General features: G+C 44.3%; 1 protein-coding gene across 2 annotated transcripts in view; it reads right to left on the reverse strand.

Moving 5' to 3' along the window:
* MBD6 (methyl-CpG binding domain protein 6) overlaps positions 1-19,369 on the reverse strand; it is a 183,312-nt gene that overhangs the window by 41,511 nt on the left and 122,432 nt on the right. The window lies entirely within an intron of this gene.

Below are 19,369 nucleotides of genomic sequence, written 5' to 3' on the forward strand. Positions count from 1 at the left end.
GGCAAAATATCAGAATTACCAGCTATAGCTGTGGAGACCAGGTCCGAGAACCCTTCTCCACACAATCCTCAGCCTTCCATATGCCTCTTAAGTCGGCATCATCTGTCCATTGCATATTCTACAGGACACGTCAAGCAGAAATCGACATAGCTTTGACTCTAGGACCCAGTATACTCATGTCTCTTTGGGCATGTTTTATTATATATATATATCTCTTAAGACAGCATCTTTAATATATATATATCTCTATATATACATACTAGGGTCTCAATTTCTGCTGATAAGGTACCTGTCCACGCCGCCACAGCGCTATAAACCCATGCCGACACAATCGCCGGTCTGAGTAGTGTACCAGAATGTGCACGCTATCTGCAGGATCCCTGAGAATAGCTGTTACGTCAGGGCTACCTTTTGGGCAAACGTGACACCCTAGGGGAAGATTCCCATCATATCCTGGCCCTAGTGGGGAAAGGATACTGCCTGAGAATTCTTTGTGTGAAGCTGCAGTCTCTTGTCTGGAGGTTCCCGCTCTTTTTCCTCATGAGAGGAGGGAAATTTACCTCAGCTTTCTTCCCCTTAAACATGTGTACCCTTGTGTCAAGGACAGATGAGTCATCAGTGATATGCAAATCATCTTTTATTACAATAATCATATATTGAATACTTTTCTGCCATTTTGGCTGTAACTTTGCATTATCGTAGTCGACACTGGAGTCAAACTCCGTGTCGATATCAGTGTCTATTATTTTGGATAGTGAGCATTGTGAGACTCTGTAGGTCTCTGTGCCATAGGGACAGACATGGGTAGATTTCCTGTCTGTTCTCTAATCTTTTGTGCAATAAATTCACCTTAGCACTAAATTACACATATCCAAACAGGTGTCGGCGTTGTCGACGGAGACACCCTCTAACACACATATTTGCTCCATCTCCTCCTTAGGGGAGCCTTTTACCTCAGACATGTCGGCACACACGTACCGACACACCACACACACAGGGGATGCTCTATTTGAAGTCAGTTCCCCCACAAGGCCCTTTGGAGAGAGAGTATGCCAGCACACACCCCAGCGCTATATGTCCCAGGAATCACACAGTAACTTAGTGTTAACCCAGTAGCTGCTGTATATACTGTTTTTGCGCCAAATTTATGTGCCCCCCCCCCTCTCTTTTTACCCTCTTCTACCGTGATTCTGCAGGGGAGAGCCTGGGGAGCTTCCACTCAGCGGAGCTGTGGAGAGAAAATGGCGCTGGTGAGTGCTGAGGAAGAAGCCCCGCCCCCTCAGCGACGGGCTTCTGTCCCGCGATTCTGTGTAAAATAATGGCGGGGGCTCATGCATATATACAGTGCCCAACTGTATATATGCTGCTTTTTGCCAAGAGGTTCCTAATTGCTGCCCAGGGCGCCCCACCCTGCGCCCTGCACCCTACAGTGACCGGAGTATGTGGGTTAGTGTGGGAGGAATGGCGCACAGCTGCAGTGCTGTGCGCTACCTCATATGAAGACTGGAGTCTTCTGCCGCCGATTTCGAAGTCTTCTTGCTTCTGACGCCGGCTTCTGTCTTCTGGCTCTGCGAGGGGGACGGCGGCGCGGCTCCGGGATCGGACGACCAAGGGTGCGATCCTGTGTACGATCCCTCTGGAGCTAATGGTGTCCAGTAGCCTAAGAAGTAGGACCTATCTTCAGTGAGTAGGGCTGCTTCTCTCCCCTCAGTCCCACGTAGCAGAGAGTCTGTTGCCAGCAGATCTCTCTGAAAATAACAAACCCTAACACAATACTTTCTTTTATAGCAAGCTCAGGAGAGCTTACTAAGTAGCACCCAGCTCGTCCGGGCACAGATTCAAACTGAGGTCTGGAGGAGGGACATAGAGGGAGGAGCCAGTGCACACCAGTATTCAAATGCTTTCTTAAAGTGCCCTGTCTCCTGCATCCACTAGGACGTTAGAGAAAGTGGATAAATCAATGGGACCAGATGGGATACACCCAAGGATACTCAAAGAGCTAAAAGATGTGCTGGTTACACCTTTGACAGAATTATTTAACCAGTCACTAAATACAGGTGCTATTCCAGAGGACTGGAAAAGAGCAAATGTAGTTCCACTGCACAAAAGTGGAAGCAAGGAAGAAGCAAGTAACTACAGACCAGTAAGCCTTACATCAGTAGTAGGGAAAGTAATGGAAAAACTATTAAAAGAAAGAGTAGTGGAATATCTTAAATCAAACAACTTACAGGATCCAAAACAGCATGGATTTACTGGTGGGAGATCATGCCAAACAAATCTTTTTGACTTTTTTGACTCTGTGATGAAAATAATAGATCAAGGGGGAGCTGTAGATGTAGCATATCTAGACTTTAGTAAGGCATTTGACACTGTCCCACATCACAGACTGCTAAATAAACTTGAAAGCCTGGGGGTGGATTATAAATCAGTTAAATGGATAAGAACCTGGTTGCAGGATAGGAAACAGACAGTCGTAGTTAATGGGGTGCAATCTATGGAGGGAAATGTTACCAGTGGAGTACCCCAGGGATCTGTACTTGGTCCAGTTCTCTTTAATATCTTTGTTGGTGACATTGCAGATGGTATTGAAGGGAAGATATGCCTTTTTGCAGATGATACAAAGATATGCAACAGGGTAGACACACCGGGAGGGGTAAAACAAATGATTAATGACCTAGGTAGGCTTGAGAAATGGTCAAGAGCGTGGCAACTACAGTTTAATGCTAAAAAATGCAAAATCATGCACTTGGGTCTCAAAAACCCAAAGGCTAAGTATAGTATCAAGGGTACTATAATGGAAACTACTGAGGAGGAAAGAGATTTAGGAGTCACTATTTCAAGTGACTTGAAGGCAGGAAAGCAATGCAACAAAGCAATGAGAAAGGCAAGTCAGATGCTTGGTTGTATAGGGAGAGGAATCAGTAGCAGGAAAAAAGAAGTGATAATGCCACTGTATAGGTCATTGGTACGGCCCCATCTGGAATACTGTGTCCAGTTCTGGAGACCATATCTCCAGAAGGATATAAATACATTAGAGAGTGTACAAAGAAGGGCAACTAAAACGGTGCATGGCCTACATCACAAAACTTACCCGGAAAGGCTAAAAGATCTTAACATGTATAGTTTGGAGGAGAGAAGGGAAAGGGGGGACATGATAGAAACTTTCAAATATATCAAGGGTCTTAAAGTTCAGGAGGGAAACATTCTTCAAAGGAAAAGAAGTATTAGAACTCAAGGGCATACATTGAGACTGGAGGGGGGGGGGTTCAGGGGAAATTTAAGGAAAAATTACTTCACAGAAAGGGTAGTGGATAAGTGGAATAGCCTCCCATCAGAGGTGGTAGAGGCTAAGACTGTAGGGCAATTTAAACATGCTTGGGACAGGCATATGAATAGCCTTACAAAGAATTAAGGTTAAAAAAGGGTTGAGATTGCCTAAAGGATAAAATAAAAAAGGGGCAGACAAGATGGGCCAAGTGGTTCTTATCTGCCGTCAAATTCTATGTTTCTATGTAATCAATAGATATATCAATGCACAGTAAATAGTGGATGTATATCACAGGGTACTTGTACTATATAACCCTGATTAAATGCACTGTTTCTTAACTAACACTGTCAGCAGACATGTAGAATACTTAAGTGTCCTGTAAAATGCACAGCGCAGACATGCAGGCGGCTTAACAGAGGAGGATTTGCCCAAACAGTCCCAGGATCAGCTCAGCTTGCTAGAATGGCGCCCAAACGCTGATAGGGAGTGAGGGAGAGAGAGATGCTGTTCCAGGGCGGGAACATTTACTCTAAATGGCGCCCTGGGGCTGGGGGAGGGGCTACAGGTCAAAGCTTTATCCCCTTGCTGGACTTCACCACCGGGTACTGCGGGCCATGTAGCAAACGGTTTTTAGTAAAACCGACCTGTGCCCTTGCCCTGGTGGTCTAGTGGGGTCCCTGTACTGCCACAGTGTTCACGCCAGCGTGCACGGCCCGCCTCCCACCGGCCGCGCCGGATCGAGGTTTCCAGCGAGTCCTGCCTGGGGGACCCTCTTACCTCCACCCTGAGTGCGGCCACGCAATCCTGGAGAGCTTCGGTGGTGTGTGTGCCTGACAGATGAAAATCGGAGCCTCCGCTGTAAGTACCCAGCAACCAGGATGCCGCTGGGGAAGGTGATATGGAGCTGCAGCAGGAGATGTCTGACTGACATCTAACACTAACAGTGTCTCTGCTGCAGCCCTTGAAGTCTTCAATATTCACTTAAGAAAGCTCTTCTGAGGGCTGCTGGAGCATCCCACCTGTTGTATGCCTGCAGTGCATGGCACAAACTACAAAACTGAGCTCCTGTGCACGGTGGCGGGGTTATAGAGGAGGCGGTGCTATGCATTCTGGGAACAGTCAAAGCTTTTAGCTTGTTGGTGCCTCGGATCAAGATCCTACTCTACACCCCGATGTTATTCCCTGTGGAACCCAGTGTACCCCGCAACATAAATACAAGCGGTACAGCATGCATGGGGAAAATCAAACACTGCACACCAGCTAGTTAACACCAAACCACCTTCAAGTATGGAAATTATAGTAATATGTTACGGCCGAGGTTTTCAGGACCAGGAACCTTCACCTGAAAGGGTGCAGTGGCGTAAAGGTGCAGGGGATGCAGCTGCTACAGGGCCCAGCCGCTGGAGGGACCTGAAAGAACAGCAAACAATCCCACTGCACCATTGTAAATTTTTTATATATATATATATATATATATATATATATATATATATTTAGTTGTGCTCTGCCAGGTTTGGGGCCCAGCAATTTACTTCTTGGTAGATGTGTGTTAGGGAAGGGGCGTCACTGTCGACCAGAGAATGGAGCCTGCTTGTTGATGAGAAAGACTCACAAGATAGATGATGTCATCTTGTGAGTCCAGGACTAGAAGCAAATCTGTGGCGCTGCTGACGGAGGGAATGGATCAGAGAGTGACCAGTGCAGTGCAGTGCAGTCCCGCTGACTGTGATGCCCCCTATGGTGCTGTGCTGTGGGCTGGCTTTCCTCTGGTGGCTGAAAGAGGGTGAAGGGGAAAGTTAGCAGTGCGGTCCTGCAGACTGTGATCCCTCCTCCCCCGTATATGCCCCCATATGGTGCTATGCTCTGGGCTGTCCTCTTTCATTCAGGTGAGTGAGAGAGGGTGAAGTAGTAGCAGTATTTGGGAGAGAAAGGAAAGAGGCTGTAATATGCTGAGGGATTGCTGGCTGCCTACAGAGCAATTTGGGCAATAAAGGTAATTGTAGCAATGGGCATTAATGTGTGGGGCGTAATGTAGCACAATGGGAATTACTGTGTGAGGTGTAATGTGGCACAAGGGGCATAACTGTGCGTGGCATAAGGTGGGGCGTAATGTGGCACAATGGCCATTATTGTGTGGAGTGTAATGTGCAATGGGCTTTATTGTGTGGGGCATAATGTGGTGCATAATATGTCGCTGTGGGCATGGGTATTCCTGTGTGTGGCGTAACATGAATAAGGGACACTACTGTGTGGTGTAATTTGAATTGGGGGTACTATTGTGTACTCAGTCCTTTCTCTGGTGCCTTCCATAGAGAGTATGTCCCCAAATGCAGCACTCAGAGTCTTGTAATTCTGTGAAAGAATAGTGCATTTAATACATCAAAGTATGTAAACGTACTAATCTTTAAAGAAATTACAAGATTCTGAGTGCTGCCTTCATTTCTGTTGCCATCCACTGTCAGGCCCTGCCCCCTCATTGCTGTTCTGACCGCCATCACCTCAAATGCCCCCACCCCCTTCCCAGCTCTCTATCGCCTTTCAAAATCTTGCTATGGGGGCCCACAAAGGTCTAGTTATGCCTCTGAATGGGTGTTCTGCCATTACATTTTTTTTTTTTTTTTTTAAATCAGACGGTGAAACTCTAATTGATAAATAAACCCCTAGTTATCTAGCATCAAGGCATCATTATGTCTTGTCTGCTGCTATGAAATGGCACAATGTCTGCTGCAAAGGAAATAGACACCAGGATAACATCAGCAGTACTATGGCCAGTGCCAGTCCTTGGACGATACTGTTCCAATACTTGGACCCATGGCGCCAGGAGTAAAGCTATGTAAGGCAGTGCCACAGCAAACTACAGTGGGGCAGATGTATTAACCTGGAGAAGGCATAAGGAAGTGATAAACCAGTGATATGTGCAAGGTGATAAAGGCACCAGCCAATCAGATCCTAACGGTTAATTTACATATTGGAGCTGATTGGCTGGTGCCTTTATCACCTTGCACATATCACTGGTTTATCACTTCCTTATGCCTTCTCCAGGTTAATACATCTGCCCCAGTATTCTTACAGCTGCCACCACACCAGGTGGACACACAATGCAGTACAGAAAAGCAGAAACAGAAATGTTACCGTGAATATATATATTGTGAAAAATATTAATGGTGATGATTAAATTGCAACTTATGCAAGTTAGGAGTGAATACCCAGTTATTTCCTCTAGAAGGGAAACAAACTGGCATGGCAGAGTTAGCTTTATGAAGTTACTGTAAAGGAGAGAGGTTTGGTATATCCATTCACTTTACTTAGACAGCAGCATTAGGCTTTCAGAGCAATGCATCAACAACTATTGCTGTGGGGTTTATTTGGCTGCCTTTTTGCTCCATCCATGGTCTGTCTTATACCCCTTTTCCACTTACTTAAAAATCCAAGGTTTTTGCATGTTCACAGATTTTGGTCAGTGTAAACACAACCCACCCGAAACGAACTCCCGGGTCCCTGATCAGGGTCACAGAGCCAAGATCTGGAAAATTGACAGGTTAATAGACCCAGCAATTTCCCTGGTTGCAGTGGAAAAGGGGTATTACCTATTAAACTATTAACATCCATAGTGTTCACATCTGTCAGATTTCTGATTAGCCAACATCAATTTTCAGCTTTGTTTTGAGTGTTTCTTGTATTTTCATTACATTTCTGAGTGGTATATAAACCAAATATCAAACTTTCGCAAGACGATGATCTATTGCCTAACATTCATATCATGAGTGCTGGCAATCCAAGTCCACTCAAGTATGTAAAACATGAATGTCTAAGCTTACCCTTGTACAGCTCCTCTTACTAAGGTTATTCCTTGAAAGATTAATGTTTTATTTATTTTGTCCCTGCCCATATCGAATTAGATGCCAATGTGATTAGCTCCGACTTTTGAACAGCAAAGGCATTTAAAAACTGGGGCCATGTCCTTACGACTTACAGCCACAAAAGCATAAGAGGTTGGACAATAAGGCCTGGCTTGCAACTGGAGTTACAATTCATCTAATGTGTTCAGTGGGGTTGAGATCAGGGCTCTCTGCAGGCCAGTCAAGTTCTTCCACTCCAAACTATACAAATCACTTCCCTAATAATTTGGTTTCATCAGGAGTTTAAATAAATGAGAAAATGCACTTGGAGATGAACATCATTAGTGATGAGGATTTCACAGGAAGGCTGAGCCCCATTGGAGCCCTGCCAATCTCTCATGAAGAAATTGGGTGTTCCACTGAAATATCATGTACGGTACCCATACACCACAATACAATCACTGGCATTTAATATAACAGGTAAATGTAGATTTGTGTTTATGATCTTCACAGACTTGAAACTTATTTTTAAATGAACCTAGCCAGTATGAATTAATTACAGGTGTGCTGTAGTGGTCAGTCTTCACCAACCCAGGTCCTCACAAGGAAATGCCTGCAACAGGGCTGGGTGGGTAATGTTTAATCATTTGCAAATATATTAGTCATTTGTATTACATAATATCCTAAAAAATTACTGTTTTTACAGGAAATAATTAGACATTTAGCATACCTCTAAGATAATGTGGTAAAAAGGGCAATATTTTAACTTGAGCTTTTCTAGAGCATGGAGTATGGTGGCTGTTCATTTTATTATCCCTCCTACCCCATTCCTCCTGACATAGTTTATTCCAGGAAGCTGTGACATGGAGTTGGACTAAGCAGAGAGGGACACATGAACTAGAGTAAGTGCAAAACTACAAAAACCTAATATTGCTGAAATAGTACTGTGAAAAGGTAAAACTCAATTGCCACAAGTCTGAGGCATAATGTGCAAGGTTAGTAAGGTTGTAGGAATGTAATCTAAAAACATATGCATGCTTATTTCAGCGGACATGAATGATCCCAAGCATTGCATCTGCTGCATATACAGGTTGAGTATCCCATATCCAAATATTCCGAAATACGGAATATTCCGAAATACAGACTTTTTTGAGTGAGAGTGAGATAGTGAAACCTTTGTTATCTGATGGCTCAATGTACACAAACTTTGTTTAATGCACAAAGTTATAAAAAATATTGGCTAAAATTACCTTCAGGCTGTGTGTATAAGGTATATATGAAACATAAATGCATTCTGTGCTTAGATTTAGGTCCCATCACCATTATATCTCACTATGGTATGCAATTATTCCAAAATACGGAAAAATCCCATAACCAAAATACCTCTGGTCCCAAGCATTTTGGATAAGGGAGACTCAATCTGTAATAGTAAGCAGGATTTGTGAGTGACTCAGCTCTATGACCTGAAGGATGGAAGTGTAAATCTCAAAGCATAATCTGTCTGCTGCTTGCCTGCGGAGTCTGTAAACAGGTGTTCTGAACACAATTCTGCCAACCTAGGCCTTATTCAGAGTCAGGAGTAAGAGGGTGGAAAAAACTATTTGCTTTTGAAATAAACCATGTTGCAGTGCAAGTAGTGTGAATACATTTTTTTCATGCAAGGTAAATACAGGTTGTTTTTGCATGTAGTGAACAAATATTAGGAAGCTTTGTTTTGATACGGAAATATAGAACTAAGCTAGGACACGCTGCTTCCCAAACCTGTCCCACGTGCAGTGTAACGTGGTTTTATTCAGCTCTTACTCCTATCTCTGAATAAGGCCGTTTGAATATTATAATTGACATGAAAGGCTTTCACTTATATTCTTCTTAAGAGTTGTTTGAGAAAGGGAAGCCATGTAATACTATTCAACTAAGTTACAGTGCAAAATCATTCATCTTTCTCACAAATATTAAGCCAAAGAAATCTATAAAATAATCCGCTACGGTCTGTATTGTTTCCAACATTCATGCGGAGTGGGAGCCGGGGCACGTGTCCTCTAACGGCAAACACTGCTAAAGTGATGGGCTATATCTTAGCCAAACCGTAGAGGCGAAGGAGTAAACCCACTATGGAATGGGTAAGTATGCAGCCAAGGGAAGGCACGTGAAGGAGGGCGAGCAAAGCAAGGGGGTGTAGCAGTACTGAGCAATGGACAGACATGGGGCTAAGGAAGGACAGAGGGGGTGGAGCAAAAAGGGGTCTATAAGGGCCAGTGGACAGAGGATTGAGAGGAGAGGCAGGGCAGAGCAGTACTGAGCAATGGACAGACAGTGGAGTACGGCAGGGCAAAGAGCGGGGCTATAATGGGCAAAGTGACGAAGGCAGAGTGGGCTTTGGAATGGGGCGGAGCAGTGGGCAGATTTAGGTGACCTAAGTCCCTTTACAACTTTGTACAATAATTACTTATGGTCTGTCCAGTCTCCTACATATGCAGTGCTTTCATGCCAACAAATGGCTGCAACTGGAGGGGAAAGAAGGGACTGCGGAAAGCAAGAACAAAGTAATTGTTTTTACAGATACACTGCATATACCAGGGCAAGCTGGCTCTTATGGTTCTCCAAGTACCAGCATGCCAAGGGAACATACTAAAATTAGGCGCGTCAAGGCTTTAATAAAAGACATTTATTATAATATTAAATACTTTATTACCCCACAACCACCACTATCTGTGTGTATGAAGAGTGATAATGCTCTCAGAATGGAGCTGATTTCCCCTAAGGAGGAGGGTGCAATTCCATTGGAGTGGGCCTGATCCTCCTAGAGAATACAGCACTGTGCAGACCTGCCAAGAGTTGGTGTGGGACCCCCACGCGGTGTCTCTCTCTTCTATAGTGCCACCAGCCATGACTGGTAAAGCCTAGTGCTAGTTGTGGCAATATTTGGGGAAACAGTGCTGCAGAGATCTAAGGGATCTGTTCTGCTCTATAAAAGTGCCGCATTTTTTTGGTGGTTTTGAGCAGATTGATGGCACATTCAGCTTAGGTTGTCAAAATTACCTTTATTCATTTTCAGGTGAAAGTTATCGATCTGTGGCATAAAGCGGAGAATTAGGGGGGAGATCTACTAAGCCTTGGAGAGAGATAAACTACTAACCAATCAGCTTCTAACTGCCATATTACAGGCGGTATTTGAAAAGTATGTAGTTACGGTAGACTTAACGTCGATAACTATATTTCTCCGAAGCCCACAGTATCCACAGGATAACATTGGGATATGAGGTAGCGTCAGCGGAATGGAACCAATCGATCAAAAGCTTTCAGCCTCCCAGAATGCAATGGGCCAGTCTCCTATATCCCCGCCTCCCAGCTCAGGCAATTCAGTTATTTTCCAAAGCTCAAGGCAGGAGCATCATGGAGAGCCCTAATCAGGCGAGAAGAACATATATACACACTTCCATACAAGAAGGAAGAGGTTAGTAAGTATATGATCCTCAAATCAGGTACGTCAGAGTGGGATCCCTGTGGATACTGTGGACTTCAGAGAAATAGTGTTATAGACGGTAAGTCTATCATAACTACATATTTCTCCTGCAGAGTCCACAGTTTATAAACAGGATAACGTTGGGATGTCTCAAAGCAATATTAGTGGAGGGGACACTCCTGATGGGACAGGAGAATCCTTCGCCCAAATTCAGCGTCCTGAGATGCAAAGGTATCAAAGGTATAATGTCTAATGAATGTGTTAATGGAAGACCATGTGGCCCCCTTACATATCTGTCAAGCTGAGGCACCACGTTGTGCTGCCCATCAATGACCTACCTTAGGAGTAGAGTGAGCAGAGACATTAGCCGGAATAGGGAGATCAGTTTGAGAATATGCTTCTGAAATAGTCATCCGGAGCTAACTCGCCAGTGTCAGCAGGCCATCCTGTTTTGTGAAATCCGTAGAGAAGAGAGTATCTGTCTTTCTGATGGTACTGGTACGATCCACATAGATCCTTAAAGCACAGACTACGTCCAATGACGCATCCCCCACAGAAAGAACCGGCCCTTGGAAAGCCGGAACTACAATTTCTTTGTTAAGGTGGAACTTGATTCCAATCTCCCTAATTAATAAATTATCCGCATTAGGCCTTGATTGTTTCACTTGTAATTGGATTTTAGCATTTTTGACTAATCGTCCTCAAGTGGTTAAAATGGGCAGTATTAGGTCTGACGAGGCACAAATTAATACAGGTGTACCCCAGGGTTGTGTTCTTAGTCCTTTTTTATATTCATTGTTTACTTATGATTGTGTATCAGCAGACGCATCAGTTAAATTGATTAAATTTGCGGATGATATTGCCGTAGTTGGGTTAATTAGTGGTAATGATGAGCTGGCATACAGGACGGAAGTTGCAAAGTTAGTTAATTGGAGTAATGAAAATCATTTATTTTTAAATAGTGGGAAGACAAAAGAACTGATTATTGATTTTAGGAGAAGGCAGCTACCGAAGTTACCAGTGTTTGTTGACGATCAGGAAGTGGAAATGGTTAACTCATTCCGGTTTTTAGGTATTCAGATCTCGTCATGCTTGACTTGGTCTGAGCACTTGCTATTGATAGGAAAAAAGGCTCAACAACGACTTTTCTTCCTGCGGCGTTTAAGGGCCGCAGGTGTTGGTGCTCAGACAATTGTTAAATTTTTATAGGTGCTCGATAGAGAGCATTCTTAGTTATGGGATCGTGGCATGGTATGGCGGTTGTACTCTAAAAGATCGATGGGCATTAGAGAGGATAAGGAAATCGGCTAGCAAAATTATTGGTTCACCACTGCCTAGCTTTGATGATTTGTATAGGAGTAGGGTTTTAAGCAAAGCCAGGTGTATTTTACTAGATAGTGCTCATCCTTTTAATATGCTTTTTGTAAAACTTCCGTCACTAAAGAGATTTCGTTCTCTGATGGCTCGTACCAACCGGTTTAGGGTTAGTTTTATCCCATCTGCTGTACGTATGTTAAACGAATGATTTATTTTTATGTTTGTTTTATGTTCTCGCTTGCTACTATTTGATGCCTTGTACAATGTAATTTCGTCTGTCAATTTGTTTTGGCTGATGACAATAAACTTGAACTTGAACTTGGAGACCACCGTAGGAAGATATCCAGATTTGGTTCTGAGAACTGCTCTATCTGGATGAAAAATCAAAAAAGGTGGGCGACATATTAACGCCCCTAAATCTGAGAATCTTCTAGCTGAAGCAATAGCCAGTAGAAACAGAACCTTAGCTGTCAATTATTTAAGATTCACTTGACTCAGTGATTCAAATGGGGCAACTTGAAGCGCCTTTAGGACTAAAAATTTAGATCCCAAGGAGCTGTAGGAGAAACAAAAAGAGGATGGTTGTGAAGCATTTCTTGGAAAAAAGTGCGAACATCCTGTAGGTTAGCAATTTTCTTTTGAAACCATGCAGTCAATGCGGACACCTGAACTCTCAAAGAAACCACCCCTAGACCTTTATCCATTCCTGCCTGAAGGAATGCTAGGACTCTGGAAACTCTGAAAGACCTAGGATGAAGCTTCCTGGCACTGGGCCATTGAATATAAGCATGCCATATTCAGTAATAAATGCGAGCAATGGATGGTTTCCTTGCTCTCTAGCATTGATTGAATTACCTGTTGTGAAAATCTTTTTGCTTTCAGGATGGAAGTTTAAAAGCCACGCCATCAAAGACAGCCGATCCAGGTGCTTGTAATAAAAATGACCCTGAGACAGTAGATCTGGATGTTGAGGTAGTAGAAATGGAGTATCCACAGTCAGCCTCTGCAGATCTGTGTACCAATGTCTTCTGGGCCAAGCTGGAGCTATTAGTATCACGGCGCCCTTTCCCTGTTTGACTTTTCAAATCACCCTGGACAACAGGGCGATCGGTGGAAACATATAGGCCAGACGAAAGTCCCATCTCACTGACGGAGCATCCACGAATGTCGCTTTGCGATCCTTTGTCCTTGACCCGTATGCTGGAACTTTGCTGTTCTGACGAGAAGCCATTCGTTTGCATGAATGGCATGTCGACTGAGAAAATCCGCTTCCCAGTATAGGACTCCTGGAACAAACACTGCGGACAAGGCCGGATGATGAAGTTCTACCATCCTTAACGTGCGGCTTACCTTCATTACCTTTTGGCTGAGAGTTCCTCCCTGATGATTGAGGTACGCTACTGCCGTTGCATTGTCCAAGCAAATCCGCATCGGTTTTCCTTGAAGTATGTCCTTTGCCTGAGTGAGTGCCATATATATGGCCCGAAGTTCCAATATATTTGTTGGCAGGCAACTTTCTTCTTTGGTTCACTGCCCCTGGAAGCAACACTTTTCTGACACTGCTCCCCAGCCCTGAAGACTGGCGTCCGTTGTCAAAATCTCCCACTCTGAGATCCAAAAGGGTCGCCCTTTGTCCAGAATGGGATGTCTGTAGCCACCAGGCTAACGACCTCCGTACTTCCTGAGGAAGGACCATAGTCTGAGTTTTTATCATCTGAAGTAGTCCATTCCATCTGGAAAGAATCAGACGTTGAAGGGGCCTCGAGTGGAATTGAGCATATTCCACCATGTCTAATGTTGACACCATAGATCCCATCACTCACATTGCTGCATGAATGGATACTTTTTGACTGTGTAATAGCTCCTGAATCCTTGTCTGTATTGGGGATATTTTGTTCAGAGGTAGAAAACTCTCTGAAGCTTGGAATCCAATACAGCCAGCAGGTGCGTCATGCGTTGTGATGGAACCAGGAATAACTTTGCCCAATTTATGAGCCAGCCGTGGCTTTGTAAACAGGCTATTGTCAATTGCAGATGGCCCTGGAGAGTTTCCTAGGAATGTGCCAGGATTAACAGATTGTCCAGGTATGGAAAAATACTTATCTCCTGATGTCAGAGATAAACCGCCATCACCACCATAATTTTGGTGAACACCTCTTGGAGCTGTAGCCAGTCCAAATGGTAGGGCCTGAAACTGAAAATGTTGCCGGAAGATAGTAAACCTGAGATAGCACTGATGGGACGGTGCTATAGGTACATGCAGGTAAGCATCCTAGATAACTAGGGATACCATAAAATCCCCCGGCTCCATGGCCAAGATAATGGAACGTAAAGTCTCCATATGAAAATGAGGCACCCAAATGTATTTGTTCAGAGCTTTGAGACTGAGAATGGGCCGGTATGACCCATTCGGTTTCTGTACTAGAAACAGGTTGGAATAGAAACCTTGTCCCTGCTGAGCAGAAGGGACCAGTACTATCACCCCTGATTGCAGCAACTTATGAACTGCCTCCTGTAAAGCCCTGGCCTTCGTTTTCACAGAAAACGGGCTGGTACAAATAAATCTATGCAGAGGGTGTTTCTTGAAGGCAAATGCATAACCGTGAGATACCACTTCTTGCACCCAGGCATCTGTGGTGGATTGCTTCCAGGTCTGTGCAAATAGAAGAAGTTGGCCTCCAACCCTGGGGTCCTCCAGGTGGAGGCCCGTGCCATCAGGCTTATGGCTTATCTTCTGGTTTGGAAGCAGGCCTTCTGGTAGCCCAATGCTTTTTAGTCTCTAGAATATTGTTTAACTCTTTACCAGAAAGAATATCTCCAGCAAAAAGCAAAGACTCTATTATCTTTTTGAAGTCTGACAGCCTTCCATGTACATAGCCAGACAGGTTTGCATGCTGCTACTGCTGAGGCTGATGCCTGGGAAGCTACTATACCTATATCCAAGGCTGCTTCTTCCATAAAGACAGCTGCTTGTTTAATATGTGCAATATGGGACTTTTGTTCTCTAGAAGCCAATGAAAGGTCGTCTTCGAATGCATCAGCCCAGGCCGCCACTGCTTTCGTCATCCAGGCTGAAGCCATTGCCGGCCTAACAACTGCTCCTGATAAAGAAAAAACAATTTTTAGAAACCATCTATCTTTCTATCCATTACATCATTTAATGATGTTGAAGGCAGAGGTAATGTAGATTTACGCACCAATCAAATGACATGCGTTTCGACTTTGGGAGCAACCTCCCTTTTCAAATAATCCCCAGCCGGAAGAGGATAATGAGAATTCCAATTTTTCAGAATTCAGAACTTTTTACTGGGTGTGGCCCAAGCCTCTTGCATGAATTCCGTTAGCAGTTCTGACTCTGGAAATTCAGTTCTGACTGTTTTGGGACTTTTAAACACAGGTGCCTTGGATTTTAACACAGGCTCTGCTGCCTTCTAATAAGGATAGAATGGCTTTCATAGCACTAATTAGCTCAGGTACAAATCTTCATCCTCATCTCTGTATGCCGACTCAGAATGCGAGGAACCATCCTCATCATCTGAAGTGTCCCCTTCTGAAACATGTGCAGACTGTGAAGATGTTGTTTCAAGTCTGTGTGATTTACTTTCCACAGGTCTTTCAGCCTGTTTTTGTAGAAAGGCTGCAGATTCCTGGACTGGATGTGATAAGACCCAGAGGGAATGTGGCATGTATGGGTTAACTGGGTAACCTATCCCTGGTATGGGAGCTGGCATTATCCGCTCAGCTATACTGGATAATGTTTGTGCAAATGAAGCCCATGAGGGTTCTGATTGAACCTGTGCCTACCTTGTATTATTAAGGAGGCTTTGGTGGAAGCTATAACAGTTCGCACATAATCCATTTTGTACCAGATCTTGAGGGGTTAACCCTGCTTTGCATGACAAACATGATATCAATGTCGGTGCTGCTGTCAAAAATGTATCCTCCTCACCCTTGCCTCTCTTAGACATGTTAAACAAAATCACACACCTGTATGGCGAAAACTACATCATTTGTGACCGTATTCACTTTAAGCTTGCGTGGTAGGGCATTCCACAGAGTGGGTGCAGCCCGATGAAAGTCCTGCAATCGTGAGTGGGAGCGAGTAATGAGTGTGGATGAGAGACGCAGGTCTTGTGAAGAGCGAAGAGGTTGGGTTGGGAGATATTTTGAGATAAGTGAAGTGATGTACGTTGGTGTAGTTTGTTTAATGGCCTTGTGTGCGAGTAAAAGTATTTTATATTGAATGCGGTAGAATACAGGTAACCAATGGAGGGACCGACAGAGTGGATCTGCAGACGATGAACGTCTAGCGAGGAAGATTAGCCTCGCCGCTGCATTCAGAATGGATTGTAGTGGTGAGAGTCTCGTTTTGGGAAGACCAGTTAGGAGACTATAGCAATAATCAATGTGGGAGATAATGAGAGCGTGGATTAGAGTTTTAGCAGTGTCTTGTGTAAGGTATGGTCGTATTTTGGATATGTTTTTTAGATGCATGTAAAATGATCTTGAGACAGATTGAATGTGGGGAACAAAGGACAGATCAGAGTCAAGGATGACACCTAGGCAGCGAGCTTGTAGGGTAGGGTAGATAGTCAAGTTTTCAACAGTGATAGAGATATCAGGTTGGTACCTACTATTGGCCGGTGGAAATATAATTAACTCTGTCTTTGAAATATTAAGTTTGACGTGGCGAGATGTCATCCAGGATGAAATGGCAGAAAGGCATTCAGTGACACAGTCCAGTACAGATAGGGACAAGTCAGGGGAGGATAGGTAGATCTGAGTATCATCTGCGTACAGATGATACTAAAATCCAAAAGAGCTGATTAGTTTACCAAGAGATAAGGTATAGATAGAGAAAAGCAGAGGACCCAAAACAGCCTTGCGGTACTCCAACTGAAAGAGGTAGTGAAGAGGAGGTAGATTCGGAGAAGCGAACACTGAAGGAGCGATTAGATAGGTAGGATAGGAACCAAGAAAGGGCTGTGTCTTTAAGACCTAGGGATTGTAGTGTCTGTATGAGAAGAGAGTGGTCTACAGTGTCAAATGCAGCAGATAGATCTAGAAGAATAAGTAGTGAGTAATGGCCTTAAGACTTCGTAGTGACCAAATCATTAACCACTTTAGTCAGTGCTGTCTCTGTGAAATGTTGGGAACGGAAGCCTGACTGAAGTGGGTCCAATAAAGTGTATGAGTTAAGAAAGTGTGCGAGTCGAGTGTAGGCAAGTCTCTCAAGTAGCTTAGAGAGACAAGGGAGCTGAGAGATGGGGCGGTAATTTGAGAGAGCACTATGGTCAGAATTTTGTTTTTTTTAAATGGGAGTAATCACTGCATGCTTGAAAAGTGAAGGAAGAATACTAGTAGAGAGAGAGATTACAGATATTAGTTAAGGTAGGGATGAGCACCAGAGACTGAGCTTTACTTATTTGTGAGGGTAAAGGATCAAGATGAGAGGTAGTAGAGAAGCAGGATGAGAAGAGTGATGATACTTCATCTTCATTTGTGGGATCAAATGAAGAGAGAGTGCCAGAGGGTTCAGGTAAAGAACAGAGCAGGTCACTGGCTGCCGAAGAGCATACCATTTCATCTCGGATCTTATCAATCTTCTCCTTGAAGTAGGAAGCAAGATCCTGTGCCTTGATAGTGGCTGGTGGGGTAGGTGGAGGATTCAGAAGTGATTTAAATTTATTAAAAAGAGTCGTTTGGGGTTAGAGGTTTGAGCAGAGATAAGAGTTTGGAAATATGTTTGTTTGGCAGTGTCCAGGGCATTTCTATAAGAGTGGTAGACAGTCTTATATGTGAGGAAGTCAATTGAAGTACGAGATTTACGCCACTGACGTTCAAGTTTTCGTGTGAGTTTTTGTAGTTGTCTTGTTAATTTGGAGTGCCATGGTTGATATCTAGGCCTACGTGGAGTGTGATGGGTAGCTGGAGCCACTTCATCAAGGGCTAGTTCTAGAGTCTCGTTCAGGTGTGATACAGTCATCTCAGGAGAGGTGAATGCAGAAACAGGTGAAAGCAGTTGTTGGAGTGAAGTGGAAAGTTCTTGAAGATTAATTGTGTTAATATTTCTGCGGGCTTGAGGAAGATTGGAGGACTTCAGCAACACAGGGTTTGAATTAACGGAGGAGAGCATGCAGGTGATAAGGTTGTGATCTGAGAGGAGGAAAGGAGTGTTAGTGAGTTCAGAGACGGAGCATAGTCTGGTGACTACTAGATCAAGGCAGTGGCCCTCCTGATGAGTAGAGGAGTCAGTCCATTGGGAGAGGCCAAGAGAGGAGGTTAGAGAGAGTAGTTTGGAGGTGTGAGCAGCAGATTTTGGACAATCAATAGCAATATTGAAATCACCCATGATAATGGTGGAGATGTCAGAGGATAGGAAGTGAGGGAGCCAGGCAGAAAGATCTTCCAGAAACTGTTTGGGATGCCAAGGTGGGCGGTAAATAGCTGCAACATGCAGAGAGAAAGGAGAGTAAACCCTAATGGAATGTACTTCAAATGATGTAAATGTGAGAGATGGAACCTGTGGTAGAACAGTGTATGCAAAAGATTGGGAAAGTAAAAGTCCAACTCCTCCTCCTTTATGGTTACCAGGCCTGGAGGTGTGTGTAAAGTGGAGACCACCATGTGCCAGTGCTGCAGGGGAGGCTGTGTCAGATTGTGATATGAGCATATATTCAACTACAGATACATTTCAGGTATGTAGGAAAGACAAATTACTGCATTACATTATATAGAACTTTTAACATATTCAGTCGCACAGCGAAAGAAACAGCAGTAACAGTTTATCAGACTCGTATGCATCAGGCACTTATCCCACTACTCGTACCCCAATAGTAAGTAAAGACTTACTGCTGTATCACCTGCCTCAGGTGAACGGGATACAGGGAGACTTACCCCCACTTCCAGTATCCATCAATACGTTATCAAACGCTGAGTGGATCCAGACGCAAATAGTGACACAGATGCCCAAGTGAACACATATGTTATCAGTGAACACAGACGCCCAAGTGAACACAGACGCACCAGGGACACAGATGCCTATGCTGCGACTGGATCAGTTAGATATCTAGAGTCTTAGACGGAAGCGGAAAATCAGTTCATGGCGGGAAACTCGGAGGAAACTGGTCATGAACCGGGGGAAGGTGCGACCAGGGGAGCGTCTTACTCTCCACTGCTGACATCAACCCCAGGGATCGCTGCCTCATACTAACCCCTCTAGCCTATGATCCCTGAGGCCTAGCGCTGGTGCACCCGAGGTGGCAGCCGCGTCAGCGACTGTTCGGTAGTCTCCTCACGAAAACAGTCGCGTCTTACCCACTAAGCGGAACTGACGCCTTACCTTCTCCCCGTGCTATGGCCACAGCCTGGTAAACATCAGCTGGACTTGTTAGTACATCCACACAGACGCTCGCCGAAACAGCACTGTACAAGTGGGAAAGCGTTGTCGCGACCCGGCGGAGAGTTGTTGTAGCGACTCTT

Source organism: Pseudophryne corroboree, chromosome 2 (genome assembly GCF_028390025.1).
Source record: "Pseudophryne corroboree isolate aPseCor3 chromosome 2, aPseCor3.hap2, whole genome shotgun sequence".
Lineage (NCBI taxonomy): Eukaryota > Metazoa > Chordata > Amphibia > Anura > Myobatrachidae > Pseudophryne > Pseudophryne corroboree.